The 13,754-nt window shown below is 42.7% G+C and overlaps 1 protein-coding gene across 18 annotated transcripts in view; it reads left to right on the forward strand.

The window, feature by feature from the left end:
* The first annotated feature begins 652 nt into the window (after window positions 1-652).
* ARPP21 (cAMP regulated phosphoprotein 21) overlaps window positions 653-13,754 on the forward strand; it is a 165,353-nt gene continuing 152,251 nt past the window's right edge. For 8 of the 18 annotated variants that reach the window (XM_055557336.1, XM_055557345.1, XM_055557346.1 and 5 more), the window contains exon 1: window positions 1,215-1,919. The gene's annotated coding sequence lies outside the window, so the exon portion shown is untranslated. The other 10 variants (XR_008705973.1, XR_008705974.1, XM_055557344.1 and 7 more) reach the window with 9 other exon arrangements.

Below are 13,754 nucleotides of genomic sequence, written 5' to 3' on the forward strand. Positions count from 1 at the left end.
GAATAAGCTTTGGCAATTCCATGCAGGCGTGTACAACTATAATTTTGCTTCCCATTAATAACAGCCTAGCAAGGAAGCCCAGAATCAAATGCCTTGCTCTCAGCTGGGGGCAGAACGCCAGAGTGATCTATCTTGGCTGGTGACCTGTGATGTTGGAAAAGTAGGCTCTACATTTACTCAGGAGGGGTGGGCGGTGTTCCGGAAATGTATTCCCATTCCTCCACTATTCCTTTTTTTTTTTTTTTTCTTTTGGTAGTGTGTACCTTGAAACAATGGGGGGAAAAATGAATTACAGATAATAAAAATAGCACATCTCCAAACAGGAAATGCAGCCCTTTTATTTCTTGGGATGTCAACTCTGCGCCCTGCCCCACGCCCTAGCCTGCAGGGGTTTCTGGGGCACCTCTGTGATTCTCAATCAGCGCCCGGGTGGGCAGCGGGCTGGGCGGGCGCCCACGGGGAGTGGGCGCCGCACAAGAGGACTTGGGGTCCTGCTCAAAGCCGCGAATGTCTGAGAGCGCTGAGGCTTCGGCTGGATTTGGGTGGAGTGAGGTGTTATTGTTGTGGGATATTCTCTGCAGAGTTGGCCTGGAGAGTGAGCCCCGGAGGAAGGGAGTGAGCACGGCTTGGCCAGGTGTCCGCCGCCAGAGTCGGGAGGCGCCAAGGAGAGGTACTTGGGGCTCTGGCCCGGGGCGGGGAGGGATGCGCGCTGGCCGAGAGCGGAGACGCATGGTGGAGGGGCAGGGGGCAACGTGCCAGTTTTCTCTCTGATGAATGATGTTCACGCGCCGTTCGTGGCTCGGGCGCTTTGTCTCTAGCCCGGGGGCCGGTGGAGTAGACCAGCCAGGGGACGGATGGCACCACCACGCGCTCCGGGCACACCGGGCAGGTGCCCGCGCTCCGGCTCGGCCAACTCCGGCTGCGCCTGGTGGCCGAGGCCCGGCCCCCGCAGGCGCCCGACCGCGGCCATCTCCCGGGTGTGGCGGGTCAGAGGCTGGAGTCTGCCGGCTGAGCAGCTGCCACGCCACATGCCACCCGCACTCTGCCGCCAGCCCGGGCGGGGACCGGACACCGCCGGGGCTACGGGGAGGAGCCGGGCGCGTGGGAGGGCAGGGGCGCGCGGAGGCGGGGAGCTGGGCGCGCGGGACCAGGGACGCCCGAAGCTGGCTGGCTCAGGGAGGGACTGAGAGTGACAGAGCGGCGGACAGGTGGGAGCAGTTAGACAACTGGAGGCGCGGAGACCGGCACGCAGAGAGAGGGAGGGAGAGGCAGGGGACGCAGACAGAGGAGGGAGAGGGAGCAGCAGCCTCGCGCGCCCTCCCTGCAGACGCCCTCCTCTGTCCGAGGGAAGCGGCCGGAGGCGCGGAGTGGCAGAACGAGAGAGATGCGGGTGCAGAAGACCGGGAGAAGGTCCCTGCCTCGCTAGTGGGACCAAGAGTCGCGGAGGGACCGCCGCGAGGGGCAGCTCGAAAAGCAGATCGCGGGACGGCGGGAGGCCCGCGGTGGGCTGCCCGACTGAGGGACAGACGGCCAGACAGACAGACGTGCCCGGGGACGGACTGGCAGCCAGGAGGCGGGAGCTCGCTCCCTCTCCGCAGCCAGGGGCCGAGAAGGCGGCTGCAGCGCCCCCCGAGCGCATCTGAGCAGCGGGGAGCCTCAGGGACCTCGGGGTCACCGGCCGAAGCCGCTGCTGTGGCCGCAGCCCTGGGTGCCGCAGCCCTGCCGGGAGCCCCGCCGACGCCGCAGAAGGCTCCTTTTATTAGCAGTTAAATAAATCGACCCAAAATAATAACAATAATAAGCCAAAGCAAACAAATAGAGCCAAGTCATCCGTGAGAAACAATAATACTAATAAAAGCCACAAACCAAAATCAATCAAGGAACAGAGACGCTGGGGGGACGTCCACTTTTCGGTCAAGGTAAAATAATTTTAAGGTCTTCCGACGTGAACATTGCACGCCTTTTGTCCTTTCTTTCTCTTTTTTTTTTCTCTTCCTTCCTGCCTTGCATCTGTGCTTTTCTTTCGAGTTGTCTTTAAGTCTAGGTCTCTCCTTCCTGTTTGTAGAAAGCTGTTGTTATGTATGTATTGTGTTTTCATGCTTTGTCGGAGGAGGGGTAGACTCCCCCCTCCCCAGAATGAGGCAAAAATGAAAAGCAGGAAGAAAATGGAAAAGAGCAGGTCTCTTCATCAGAGAAGTATACAGTTGATCTTTAAAGGCTTCTCTGTAGAAAGTTGGGAATGTGCATATTTCTTTTGGAAGAGAGCTATGCTAGGGGCAGAAAGTTGTCATCTGTTTGTTGCCCTCAGAGGACTTGAGATCCTGGCTCCCCCGGGGTTTAGAGGAAAGATGTTCAGTCTCATTTTTATGTATCTGAATTCTGTATCATTGCAAACTCCAAATTTAACATCTTCTGCCTCAGGGTTGTAGATGCAGTGGTAGTTGAATAAGACAGGTGTATAGAAAGTTTCCTAGGAAGAGAAATGGATTCTCTGGGTGTTCATGCATGGAAATGGGGCTGGAGTGGATGTGGTTGCTGTCAGTTCAGTATCCTGAAGATACAGGCAAGCACAGAATCTGGGCTGGAAAGACAAAGAAAGAATTGAAAGTTAGAGGGATGGAAGGCTGGTAAGAATCACTTTCACGAGATTGTGTTTGGAGTGCAGATACCCATTTTAATTTGACTTTTTTCAAGTCTGTTGGTATGACACTTCAGCCTCCCCAAATAAAGATGACGATCTCCAAAGTTTAGGCTGAATGTGAACAAGATTTCACTCAAATACTGAAGAAATCCAAATGATCCCCACCTCCTCTTCTTCATCCACTTTGGTGACCAAAATGGCTGTGATTGTTTTGAGAAAACGGAGAAACGGAGCTGACAGGAAATCACTTTTCATTTGGTAAAAGTTAGGAAACCTTTGCCACTTTAAAATAAATGCAGCTGCTGCTCGGGTTTTGTCACCACGGGGCTTACATGTCTTCGTAAGGTTTTAGGCAATGTCATTTTCGCAGAGGGCAGTCGTTTGGAAGCCTAGAGCTCTAGCCATGTAGCCGAGTAGTCTGGTTATCTTGGCAGTGATTGCTTCTGCTTTTTCCCAATAAGGATCGCATGGGAGATAATAACATTTGCCCTCATCTCAGGTTGACATGGATTTCTAAGGTATGTATGTGTGTTTGATCCTGAATTTCCTTTCTAATAACATTCTTATACTTTGTCACTTGAACAGAATGTTTTTCAAGGCTCCAGAGAGGGAGTTTAGAATATTCTTTAAGGAATACAGTTCCTCCTTGCAAAAGGCTGTTACTACCCTTGCTTATTAATACTATCACTTGGTCTCACGTAATCTGCTTTAAATACAGTTTTAAGACATTCAGACTGCTCTACAGAGATGTCTTAACTTATCCTCAGTGCTTGTGATTAATATTGTCCAATAAATTCTTGAAATAAGTTGCTTTGGATGAATGTCTCTTCAGCAGAGTACTTTTTCAGAGATGTGTATTTAAAGAAACTTACACACTCCAGAAATGCACCTTGAGCTTCTCTGTGACTTCATTTCACTACATGCTGATTTCTCTTTTACGGTGTTCAGCTCAGACTGAGATAGGTTTGGGTGCACTGCACTATTAAATTAGTAAATTGCTGGTCTCCCAGTGACTTTCCTTCTTGGATACCAGCTGAGTGTGGTTACCTTGAGAACTGTGGCACTAGCCCCATTAGAGCATGCTCCACTGGGGAGTTCTGTGCGGTCTATTTTTAATGCTATTTAATGAAGGAGTGAGTGCCTCACTCAGCACTACAAGGAGCAGGATGGAAGGCAGAGCTGGGCATGGTGATGGATCCTGGGGAAGGATGTCTGGAAAGGTACAGACTGGCTACAGGAGATGGTAATTTTCATTAGTCCTAATGAATCGCACTGACAGAGGCCAGTTGATTTTAGTGGGAGAATTACCTGTGAATAGTTTGATATGTGTTTTCATCAACCTCTCCAGTAATTCTTAGAAAGAAGATTCAATAATTGGAGTGCCTTAAAACTTCAGGGAAATAGTAACCAGGGAGTTGCTGTGTATATACTATTTTTAATCCAAACTGTCAGGTACTTGGGTGGTAAGACGTGCAGAAGTAATTTCACCTTCCTAAAATATTGTACTGGGGAATGGTTTGGAGCTTGTAAAATGTTCCGGGCATAAAATAACTAAATCCTTCTAAGATAGGCTGATGACTTGAAGCTCTGCCTTGTGAATTTGCTTTTCATTTTCTTTTATAAACGTGGAGTCTAGATCAAGTATTGTGACAATGAAGTGAAGTAGGAAGTTTTGGCTGAACTTGATAGAATATTTAAGCTGTTTTCCCCCCTTACTTTGAGATAAGCACAATAGATGATGTTACCAAAGGTTAACTATTTCTTAAATGTAGATGGCAGAGGCAGCGCTGGTAATTTTCAGGATTTTATAATGAGGGGGGACATGTCTTAATGTTATAGTGCGTAAGATATACAAAGCCATCTGTCTGCAGTTATTTGCATATGTGCAGAATGCCTGTCTTGAGGTAGGAAGTGAGAATGCTCAATCAGAAAGGTCCCTGTCGTTCACTTTCACTTTAACAAGGTACTGCAGTCGGGTTATTTCTTTGTGCAGAGTAAAGCTAATTAGAAAAATGCCTAGGTTGTTTGAAAAGTAATAAACACAAGAGAAAGTGAGAAGTTTGTATTAAGTGGAGAAATGAGTCATAATTATTATTAAATGAAGCTGTTAGAACAGTGTTCAAAGTTGTCCTGAATCTTGTCAATTTTTACAAGAAGTAACCCCCCCCCCAAAAAAAAAAAAAAAAACAAGAAAAATAAATTGCAGAGACTTAGTATAATTTGCTGCAGTTGCTTCTGTTTTCCACATTCTACTTTGAGAGGGAGAAAGTAATCTACATTGACTATAGTATTTCTCTTACCGGAGAAATATTATTTGAACCACAGTGCTGCTACTTTTCTCCAGATTCTCTAGGCAATGGGCATTCTCATCTGAATTCAATGTAGATTATATCTGTGCACAAGATCATGATAAACTGCATGAGTGGAGTGTGGAGTGAGTCAGCCGGTGAAGACACAATATACCATATAGCCAGAAGTGGATAGGACTGAAAATCCTCATTACTATGGGGAGACAGTTTGAAGTCTGTAAGCTTGAAAATCGCAAATGAACCCTTTGTATATACGTTAGTTTAATTCAGATCTGCTTCATGACAAGGTTAGGAAAGAATCTGGGGCTTAAAGGTGATGTGGACACTGAAAACCATCTCTTCAAATGGTAAGTACTGGCATGGTCCTAACTGGTTCCACACAGTGGTGCATGTTGAGAAATTTGTGAATCTCTAATCAGGAAAAGAATTGGCTTCCTCAAAAATGCCTTATGTCACCAGCGAAGTTCTGAACATATTTTAAGTCAGTGATGATGAACTTATCAAATCCATACTTCCTCTCTTTAGGCAAACGACCTTCATTTTTTTTTTTAATCGGTGCTTCCAGAGTCTTTACATTTCTGACTTTGCTTTCTTTTATTTTTCATTCTAACGTTGAAAGTTAAATATACTTAATGATTTCAAACAGTTATAGAAGTCACTGCTGAAGGACTGTTGAAGGTAGAAAAAGAACATTAGCAAGACTTATCTGTGACTGGATTTGTTTTTCTCAGGCTATCTTTGCTTCTGAGGTTGGTTTCATTTAATGTATATTTATGCCAAGTGCTAATAAATTGATTTTTTCAGTAGATCAGAGTCTTATAATCTAAATTAATTTTGCTCATCTTGGATTAAACTTGGCTCTGGATGTTCAAAGTTATGTATTATTTGTATTTACATCACAGCCCTTTCATTTCTATGAGGATGAGACGGGAGCTGAGATACACAGTATTTAAACTGCATACATTAGTATCATCTGCTTGATCAAAAATCAAGTCCTTGAGACAGAGTTTCAAGTTTACTCTGCAGTTTTTAATGTTTGGCAGCAGTGTTAGCTTGTGGTTTCAGAATCCTCTGTAATCTGGTGATATTGTGTTTTTGTAAGTCATGAAATGCCCATCTAGCATTTTGAAGGCACCTTTCTCTAAAATTACTGGGAGGTATCTGTGCCCTGGGAAATAGCTGCGCAGATAAAACAAAACATGTATTGAAATCATTCCATCGGGACAATGGAGGAGAAATTGAAAAAACAAAAGGAACTGACTTGCAATACACCAAACTGACTCTACCTTCAAACTGAGCCCTTAGCATCATGTTATGCTCTTCCCTTGCCGCCAGCAGCGATCTTCACATCGGCAGGTGGAAGGACTGGTAACCATGGTCTGCAGCCACAGTAGATCAATAGTTTAAATTCCTCTACATCCTTTTCTTGAGAAAATTTCTCCTGGCAGTTTTTTATAACCCCTACCTAATATACAATGTCCATGCCAAAGGTTATATGAGATTTTTTAAAGTTCTGTGACCAAGTGATATCTATTAGGATAAAATTGCATCTGTGACTTATTTAAAGGCCAAAGAATTCACCCAGAATTATCTCACTCAAGGTACAAGGTCATAATTATCCCTCAATCATAAGTTCATACAACATTTTTAAAGTATTAATATGTTACAATTGTTTATTTTATTTAGCAGCAGAAAATATTTCATTTTCTTCAGGTAAAGGAAAGAGGGTTCCACTAGTGATTAGCCCTTTAAGAAACAGGCCTTTAATCAATTTATTACATTTCACACCATTTTAAAATGGTGCAATTCTTACAAAAAAAATGTGTTGTGGATAACACACAAAATATTAAGGTTTTTGTTGACAACTTCACTTCTGTGAATAGTAACATTGGTTTTAATATAAGTAAAAATGAAATTCGGTTTCAGTTGAAGGGAAGGATTTAAGATTTTTAACAGGAAAACAACTGCGTCACATTTTATTTCAAATATTTAGGCAAATTTTGTAGAGATTTCTGTGGTTACGCAGCATGTGATTCTATGCAGAATCACTTAATGTAATATACAGTCTTTTTTTTCTGCAAGTTTTTTTCACTGCGACATATTCACAAAGCTAATCTACCTAAGTAAACCCAGATCAACCTCCTGATAGGAAGGACCCACACAAGATAGGAAATCAGTGTTTGTGATAAAGACTTCCAAAAGAACTCTGTGACTTTTCAACCTAAGATGGATGGATGTAGTGCTGGAATTTTTAATAATGGATACACATTCTTTTACATTTCCTTTATTGTCAGTTGCTTCTTTATCATGCACTAAACGTGATCAGAGTGAGGATCATCTCTAGAGAAATGCAAACCAGAGGAATGATCTCACATATTTTGCAGATTTTCTTCCAGTTGTCAAGGTCCAATACTCACTTTAGGACCATCTAATCCACAGCATCATACCTTAAAGGGAAAACTAAAAATGCATGTTGACATAATTTGATCTGGTTGCAATGGAAAATCAGTGCCAATAATTGAGGTAAACTGTTTCCACATCTTCAGAAAACAACGGAACATCAATTTCTAAAAGTTTTACAGTCTTCCAAGTCCAAATATGATATGCCTTGACATGGAAATTAGAAGGCCCAGCTGTCATCTGATCGTTCCGTCGTCTGAGTTGCTTTCAGGTGATTTCATCACCATCACATAGAAAAATCCAGCCATGGGTCGGCAGAGAATGAAGGAGGAGCATGGCAACTCTCTGAAATTCAGGGACTATGCATAACTGTTTGACTTTTTCTTGCTCATAAACTCAATGGGCAAATAAAAAGCTATTGTGTTAATTTTGCAGTTTTTTTATACCTTTCTAAAGCCACCAGCTAAAATCCCCACATAAAGTTCTAATATTTATTGATAAGAAAATATCCACACTCTTCATTGCCAGGTTTTTCTTAGCATTTTGCTGGTTAGTATGTATACCACTCTGATGGAAATCCCAGGGCTGCTGTCATCTGACTTAATTTAATCATCAAAGAGCTGTTAGAAAATAAGTAGATGCCATGTGAATATGTGACAGAATCAAGACTTCAGCATTGTTTACAAGCTTCAAACACTCGATTCTTTAAAATGCAATTTTTAAAAATGAGTATCAAAAGATCTTTTTGTTATAAATATAGCATTTATTTTTTTAGAGAAAGAAGATAAAGGTTTATACTCAGATGACCACTCTTTTAAGTCAACGAAGCACACAGTTAGGTTGAAATTGCTATTGAACTCTGCCAAATTCATTCATGGTCAGGCCATGGCAGTCATATCTGTGATCCTATTTCTTTTATCCGGCTTATGGGAATAATGGCACTAACACTTTTAAGTTATACAGCTTTATATTTATTTTCAATTTACTTAGATATACTAGCATTGTAAGAATTTTAGGAAATTATCAAACAAATGGCAAGGCACTAAAGACGAATTTAGAAATCCCACTGGAAACAACTAGTTGGTATTAATGGTTTGTCTTTTTATTTTCACGTCGGTGCTCATTTAACTTCGTTCAGCATTTATTTCATATTTCCTTTGTGAAGATTAAAATCTTTCTCTAACCCTGAAATTTCCACATAATCATGGGTAGAGTTTGGGAAAGACGAAATGATACAGCATGCCATCGTGATGTGAGTCCATGCTGTTGCTATCTGCTTAAGCTCCGTGCAGCGCCCTTAACAACTGGACTCCTTCATTTTTAATTACTATTATAATTATCAACTTCATCTGGAACTACATGTGGCTTTGTTTTTAGTGTTTTTTTTTTTTTTTTTTCAGCATGAAGAGGTGGGAGAGTGTATTTAGTTAAGAGAGTTTATATGTGAAAAATGTATTCATATCATAAGACATGGATGTAAATATCGGTCCAAGAGGGATATCATTTCACAATGATAATGATTGCAACGTCTGCATGATTTGTCAGATATGATGCAGGAAGCTATAGATAAGGAGACCTTTTGAACTCAGAGGAGCTTGGGATCCCTTATCAGGTTAAAACTAAAGGAGAGGTGTGGGCTAGAGGATGCTGGAACTCATCAGAGAGCAGGCAGGGAACTGCTGTGTGCTCATGATGACGGACTGTACACTGAGATACGGGCCTCCATGGGATTCTGCAGATCAGAGAAACGTGGAAAATCTGGATTAAAAGAAAAGGTCCGGAAAACAAAGTCTAAATGTGGTGGTGCACCTAAATCTCACTTCTCCAAAACTTAGCTCTGTAAATACGCAATTTACTACCTGAGCAACCCGTCCTGGGGTTTAGCTTCGGGGTCTAAGTAAATAACTGAAAATGTGTCCAACCCCTCTCTGCTTCCTAGTTTCCTCAAGACTGTAGTAACACCAGTTCAGTCACAAACAAATGCCCATCATGTGACCATAGCGATTTCGTTAATTCCTCCTTGCTTCAGTGTTTTCATGTAGCATATGGGACACCTGAGGCCTGCTTGGCAAGACTGAAGCAGAAACAAAGTCCCTGGTACCTTGGTATTATTCACTAAAAGGAAATCATCACCTTTTCATATAAAAAATGTTGAGAGAGAGATTTAATCTGATTACATGGAATGAGAAAAACTTTCTTTTAAGCATTTTGTGTGTCTGTGTTTTAGTAATTTAGAGTACATCTCTTTTCTGTTTCCACCCTGTAACCATTTTTACTGGTTGAAACTGGAAACTAGCTTACTCTCCCTGTGCCTAGAGAGAGATTTTTCTAGGCACAATATTTTCTGTGAGCCTAGAAAATATCGACAGCCAAGCAGAGGTAGTAACTAATCTAGGAGGTGGGCCTTGTATGAGGATAGGAATGCTTAGTAAGGTCATTCTCTCCTGTCAGTCTCTAGGGGCAGAGATGGAACCACTGAGAGTTGTCTGGAAAGTGAAAGGAGAGGACTTCTCTAAAACTTTTTAATTGAGTAATTTCCACCATCCAAAAGGGGTGGCCGAAGAGCCAGATCATTATTGAATGCGAAGGAACTGAAATGGATCCAGGAAGGAGTTACCTTGCATCCTGCGCTGAGGAGTGCGACCAGGAGCAGCAACTCTGGGGTGGCTGGGGAGGTGGAAACATTTCTCAGCATCCTCTCGGAAGTTAAGGCAAGCAGAGCAGTGGGCTTGCTGCTGGGCTCTCTGGCGCCCCCTCTGGCGGCTTTGGTTTCCTGTCTCCAAGCCGTGAGAAAGCTGTTCGGAGTGCGCCGCTTATAATGGCCTCAGACTCTATAAAGTATCTTCAGTTAATGTTGCTGAAATGAATCATTTCAGCCCTTACATGAAAATGGTCAGAGGGTGATGTCTGTCATAATTGGGTTTTAATCAGTTGGTCCCCATCATAAAATGGAGAACCATGAAAGGTGTTCCGTAGAGAGGCTGAGCTGTGCAAAGCAGTTAATTCATCAGATAACCACACTTTTTAAAAATCATAATTAAATATCAGCCATTCTTCTGAGGGGACTTCCCTAGTAGCACAGTGGTAAAGAACCCACCTGCCAATGCAGGAGACACAGGAGATGCAGGTTCTATTCCTGGGTCAGGAAGATCCCCTGGATAAGGAAATGGCAACCCATTCTAGCATTCTTGCCTGGAGAATCCCATGGACAGAGGAGCCTGGTAGACTCTAGTCCAAAGGGTCACAGAGTCAGACACGACTGAACACACACACACACACACTGTTCTGAGAAATAGTACCATCAGAAAAATGTTCCAATGAAATTTCTCAGAAGGTACCTGAGAGTACATTTATAAACCTTCAATATTCTAATAAGTGCTAGAACAAAAAATTAGGAAAGGTTAGAGAGTATATCGGAGAAAGCAATGGCAACCCACTCCAGTACTCTTGCCTAGAAAATCCCATGGACGGAGGAGCCTGGTAGGCTACAGTCCATGGGGTCGCGAAAAGTCGAAAAGTCAGACGTGACTGATCGACTTCACTTTCACTTTTCACTTTCACTCACTGGACAAGGAAACGGCAACCCACTCCAGTGTTCTTGCCTGGAGAATCCCAAGGACGATGGAGCCTGGTGGGCTGCCGTCTATGGGGTCGCATAGAGTCAGACACGACTGAAGCGACTTAGCAGCAGCAGCAGCAACAGCAGCAGAGAATATATTGGAGAAGGCAATGGCAAGCCACTCCAGTATTCTTGCCTAGAAAATCCCATGGATCTCCATCGGAGGAGCCTGGTAGGCTGCAGTCCATGGGGTCGCTACGAAGTCGGATGCAACTGAGCGACTTGACTTTCACTTTTCACTTTCACGCATTGAAGAAGGAAATGGCAACCCACTCCAGTGTTCTTGCCTGGAGGATCCCAGGGATGGGGAAGCCTGGTGGGCTGCCGTCTATGTGGTCCCACTGAGTCGGACTCAACTGAAGCGACTTAGCAGCAGCAGCAGAGACTATATACAGCATTATATATATATATATAGGAATATATAAATATTCCAAATGAAAATTTTGGCCAACCCAATGTATATTATATATACTATACATATATATATACACACACACAGGCACATATATATATATATCTACACTAATATAGTATGTAGGTATATATATATAGTATATATATATGTTCTAGAATCAGCATAATATATATGCTTAAATGCTATCCATTTGGCATTAAGCAAAATACAAATTTATCTCAAAAGTATACAGGTACAGGCAAACCTCAGTGATATAGGGGGTTCATTTCCAGACCACCTCAATAAAGCTGCTATTGCAATAAAGCATGTCACATGAAATGTTTTTGGTTCCCAGTGTGCAATTGTATCCTGTCTTTAAAAAAACCAATGTACATACCTTAATCTAAAAATATTTTGTTACTCAAAGAGACTAACAACCCTCATCTGAGCCTTCAGCAAGTTGTCAAGCATCTTTTTAGAAGAGTAGCATCAAAGATCACTGATCACAGATCACTTTTATAACAAATATCATGATAAAGAAAATGCTGGAAATATTAGAATTACTAAAATGTGACACAGAGACAGGGAGTGAACGAACGCGCTTGGGAAAAATGGCACCAATAGACCCCCTTGATGAAGTGGTGCCATAAACCTTTAATTTGGAAAAAATAAAAAGACAATAACTACAAAGAGCAATCAAGTGCCACGAAACAAGGCCTGTGTGTATTTCCCAGTGTGTTTTTTTCCCACTGTCTTTAGCTGTTCTTGTTTGCACATGCCAGCTATTTAATAGGCTTGTGGAATGAAAAATTGACCTTTATATTGTTGATGGCTCCTATTATTCAGGATTAAAATCAGCTCTAAGTAAAGTTTTAACTGTGTTTTTCCCCTAAAAGTTTCAGCCTAAGTGGATCTGACATTCATCTTTCTGAAAAAGAGAACAAAGAAATGCCCTTATATGTAGAATTATAACTTCACTAGAAATGATTTTGGCTCTTACAAAGAAGCTTCTCCTTTAGATCTCAAGCAGTGACTCAGGCTTTTATGGAGATAGCAAGGTCCCTAAAACATCAGTCGTTTAAACTGAATACCTAGATCACTTTTCCATCTATGAAAGGAAATCATAGTTAACTCAGTTAATGTGGTCTTGGGAGAGAAGATGAGGCAAGTGCACAAACAATTTCCAAATCGCTGACACACAGAGCTGGAAATAATGCCTGTTTACTTGTTTACTGGAGATGTGCCTTTGGAGGGATTAACGTTGGTGAAGGTTATCCAGGGTGTGGGGAAGAAATTCACTCCTCTAAAGAACTGGGCAAGTAGGCAGTGATGGACAAAGGCAGGGGAGGAGGAATGAGAAGAGAATAAAAAGTTGGGTTTCCTTAACCTTTCTTCCTGCCTTAAGGAGAGTTGCCCTACCCTCCCTATTATATGGAAGCAGGGAACGGATTGATGAGGGTTAACTGGCAAACCGGAGAAGGTGATGGCACCCCACTCCAGTACTCTGGCCTGGAAAATCCCATGGATAGAGGAGCCTGGTAGGCTGCAGTCCATGAGGTCACTAAGAGTTGGACATGACTGAGCGACTTCACTTTCACTTTTCACTTTCATGATTGGAGAAGGAAATGGCAACCCACTCCAGTATTCTTGCCTGGAGAATCCCAGGGACGGGGGAGCCTAGTGGGCTGCTGTCTATGGGGTCGCACAGAGTCAGACACAACTGATGTGACTTAGCAGCAGCAGCAGCAACTGGCAAACCAGTTAATCTGCTTGGGACCAGTAGAACTGAATTCAGGTCTTACCCCTCTCTTTCCAAACAGTCTAGTCCTAAAGGGTGGGATCTGATTGAATAAGAGTAGAGTGAATTGCTTTCTTAATTTAACCTCTACGTTTTAGGGTATGCTGAGTGTGGTTCCGATGGAAGGAACATCTGCATACCTTTCTGACTTGACAAAGCAAAGCAAAACCTGGTACCTTAATTTCGAAAGATGAGAACATTCTGTCTTCTTTGAGGCTATGGCAGGCTTTAGGAAGACGTAGAAAGCAAGAGAGTCTGCCACAACCGGCATTTTCAACAGGAAACCAGAAAAATATCTTCTGGACCACACTGTGTCAAAGTAGGGGACTTTCCATGGGAGCTGAATGGAAGAGATGGAGTTCTTGTGTGGGAGTCAGCAAGATCTGTCTGTTGCATCAGATGTCATACTCACTCATTTTCTTGTTCATTTTTGGTTTTCAAATATTTATTGAAAATAAATATTTTTACATCAGGTCTCAAGCTAAATATTTGGGAAATTTGCTCTGTAGGATTTTGTAGGCATTTAGGAGAGAGACATGCACTAGAACCCTTTAAATAATGAATTGAATGATTGAGAGCATAAGGAAACTCCA

The sequence above is a fragment of the Bubalus kerabau genome, chromosome 20, assembly GCF_029407905.1.
Source record: "Bubalus kerabau isolate K-KA32 ecotype Philippines breed swamp buffalo chromosome 20, PCC_UOA_SB_1v2, whole genome shotgun sequence".
NCBI lineage: Eukaryota > Metazoa > Chordata > Mammalia > Artiodactyla > Bovidae > Bubalus > Bubalus kerabau.